This window comes from Sorex araneus, chromosome 1 (genome assembly GCF_027595985.1).
Source record: "Sorex araneus isolate mSorAra2 chromosome 1, mSorAra2.pri, whole genome shotgun sequence".
NCBI classification, from domain to species: domain Eukaryota; kingdom Metazoa; phylum Chordata; class Mammalia; order Eulipotyphla; family Soricidae; genus Sorex; species Sorex araneus.
Genome location: NC_073302.1, coordinates 19726095 through 19729891, shown reverse-complemented (window position 1 = coordinate 19729891; position 3797 = coordinate 19726095).

The window sequence follows — 3797 nt, the reverse complement described above, 5'->3', positions numbered from 1 at the left end:
CCCTGTCTTACCAATGAACATATGGAGGCTTCACAGAATCCCATATCACACCTCTTCTTGTATTGAGTACATAAACTCTACTCAAGTTGTAGAGTTAATATTTGGAAGGAAGGGAAGCCATATTGATATTTTTACACAATTTTAATTCCTATCCCAAACACTACTTTGCCTCTTGTTTTGGGTCTCCTCTTCATCAACTCCAGTGCTCAGCAAAATGAAAATTATTCTGATGTGGCTCTGATTTTTTCTTCTGCTCTTAAGATACATTCCCAAAGTAGTACAAACAAGAAAAGATGAGGCATCACAAATTAGATACTCTGTTCTCTGAAATAGAAACTGTCCCTCTATATAGCTGGAATAGAATTGCTAGGTGATTAACATTAGATCTAAATGAATTGCTCACTATTCAAAGACAGGAAAACTACTAAGTTAAGCACATCACTATCAATGACATCGCATTGGCCATTGGATGTTCACCCAAAGAGACCCACAGATCTGAGCTTATGCATCCAATTGTTTAAGACCAAAAGCATCTATGTTCGTACTAACACTTTTAAAAAATATGAAATGGGATACAAAAATATCTTCTCCCTGTTTGGTTGAGCGATTGAGCAAAAACCTTCATGGGGAATGTAAATAGGTTTTGCTTTGTAAACATGTTTTTAAATTTTATTTTATTTTTATAAAGTAGTTCACAATTGGTTTGGAGGCAGATTTTTTTTCAGTCAGCAGTAGCAGTAGCTTTTTCACAATAGGTCTCATTCCCCTGACCCTGAAAGAGCCCCCAATCATTGGGAAAGACGAGTAAGGAGAGGCTGCTAAAATCTCAGGGCTGGGAGGAATAGAGATGATACTGGTTCCCCCTCGAGTAAATTGACAAACAATGGGATGACAGTGATACAGTGATACAGTTCATAATACTTAATTACATGTAATATTTGAACACCAATCCCACCACTGTTATACCTTTCCATTATCATATTTTGGGTGTTTCCATCATGAGCCCCAACGCCTGTCCCAAAGCAGAACTGAAATAATTTATTTTGTATTTCTTGTTAGGAATAATCCACCGAAAATGATCCAAAAGAGGTTTCTTAGAGGAAACTATGAGAAGATTGTTGTATTTCACCCAGGAGCCATTAAGCCCTTCTATAAGAGATTACTAACATGTTGTTAAAGACTGAGCCTCGTGTGCTTCTATCTATCTATCTATCTATCTATCTATCTATCTATCTATCTATCTATCTATCTGTCTGTCTGTCTGTCTATCTATCTATCTATCTATCTATCTATCTATCATCTATTTATCTATCTATCCATCTATGTAAAAATATACTTCCCCCCAAGATTGTTTTCCTTCTACTTTAACCCCCATAAAATGTGGTGCACTACTCTTGGAATATTTGTGGTATGAGGTATGAGACATCATATGGCCACAAATATGACCTTGTGGTCCAAGAATAGGTTCACTCATGGATGAGGCTTGACCCGAGTGTTTGGAGAATGGCTGTGAGCACGGCTGCCCTTGAGATCTGGGAGTTTTCGGCTGCCAGGTCTGGCTCCTTTGGGGTGGGAGGGTGAGGGGGGCCTCACCTGCCCGCTTCCGGGTTGCCCCTAATGAAACATCCACCGAGTGGAGTCCGGTGGCATGGCTATAGCATCTCTTTGTAAACATTTTTAATTAGTCCAACAGATACCAAATTGTAGTTCAGGGATCCTTGAGAATTCCTGGAGCACTTTTATGTAACTGCAAAATAAAAGCTTTACTCGAGACACTACAATAATTGTTTGGCCTTTTAAAAATTAATATAAATGGAAACAAAGGAAGGCGGTCACTTCCTCCACCACCAAGGTATGTTGGAAGGCCCCTGGATGCTTAAGGATGAGTTTGACAAATCGTCTTTAAGGAAACAGTCACTTAACTTTCTAATCACATAGTAACTTCTTTAGTCAGGCGGTTGAATCTGCTTTTAGAAAGACATCATGCAAGAGAGATAGATTCCACTGTGAGAATCTAGCTATCTCTCCTATGAAGCAAATTAGGAAATATTTGCAGAAGTGCAAAACCCATTCTTCTCTTCACAGCATTAAAAAAAATTAGCTTATTCAGCAAGTATTTAAAGCTATTTTAAATGTGTTTTAAGTTGTAAGATATTACTTAAATTGGTTACTATACTGTTATACTGTTCTAACTGGTGGTAAAGGTAGTCTTAAGAATTTGCAAGTACTTTAGATGTTCAAAACTGAATTAGAGAGAACATTGTATAACCATCCTGCTGTTCCTTTAGTGCAATACAATAAAACGCTAAAATTAAAAAAAATTTAGCTTAAAAATTAAAATGTAATTTTTAAGTTTTATTATTTGAACTTTAAAATGTCAATACATAACAAGTCTTAAAGTTTTTAGGTTTTAATTTTTAATAATAATTAATAGCACTGTAGCACTGTTGTCCCGTTGTTCATCGATTTGCTGGAGCGGGCACCAGTAACATCTCCATTGTGAGACTTGTTTTTACTGTTTTTGGCTTATCGAATATGCTATGGGTGGCTTGCCAGGATCTGCTGTGTGGGCGGGATACTCTCAGTAGCTTGCTGGGCTCTCTGAGAGGGACGAAGGAATCAAACCTGGGTCAGTGGTGTGCAAAGCAAATGTCCTACCAGCTGTGCTATCGCATAATTAATAATTACTTAAAAAACGCATGTAGATTCAAGATTTTCTTGGGTCCTCAATATTCTAAAGCTAGAAAGTTTTAAAATCAAAGTGACTGCGAACTATTGAATAAATTAACATGTAGGTGACATTATTATTTTAAAGCTTCAAGTCCCAGTATAATAAAAACAATTTGTAATTAATTCTTAGCAATTTCTACAGGAAAATGCCAGCAGTAATAAAGTGGAGGTTTCCTGCTGCTTCAACAGGAATCAAGAGTTAATATGCAGAGAATTAAGTACAATTTTACAAAAATAATTACACCTGGGCACACTTTAACCCAAGGGCATGAATTATAAAATGTAACTAGAACATGTTTTCGCGAGTATTAATCACGATTATTTGAGGGACAATGGTTCATTAATAGAGTGGAACAAAAAATTGGAAATATTCACTTCTTGAAATTCCACAGCGTAAGGTTCCTGCCCACAGATATGTAGTGGCTTTTTCCCACCTGAAGACCTAAAGGAAAGATTTCAGAGACCAAAAGTGATACAGTTGGAATCACAGTCATTCTGCCATCTATTTGCAGAAAATTGCTTCTTTTCCTAAAGTCCCTCTGTCTATTCGTGGTCGAGAAAAAACACTTTCTGGTTCTTTCCAGAGAGTTCCACATTTGGAGATGTCTGGAACAGAGTGTAAAGAATAGAACGTTTACCAAATCAAGTGATGGCAAAGAGTTGGATTGCAGTTGAGAGGCAAGTGGGAGGCCAGGAGAGATTGGAGAAGGTTCTGTAACCACATCCTAGTGGAGTGGTGGTTCCGTCGATGGCGGAAACAATTGTGCAAACAAAAGACTTTATTTGAGAACGGTGGTCACTTCTTGCACCACCAGATATGTTGGAAGTTCCCCTGACTGCTTAAGGATGAGTTCGAAAAGTCAACTTTAAGGAAGCAGAAACAGTCTAACTTAACTTTCTAATCACAGCAGCTTCTTAAGACAGGTTGGTGAGGCTAATCTGCTTTTATGCAAACATTATGCAAGAGAGACATGCTCTGAACGTTAGTCACAGTCTTGCAAAACCTTCTTGTGAATTTATTCATCTCTCAACTTCCCATTCATGGCTTTTTTGATAGGATACACATG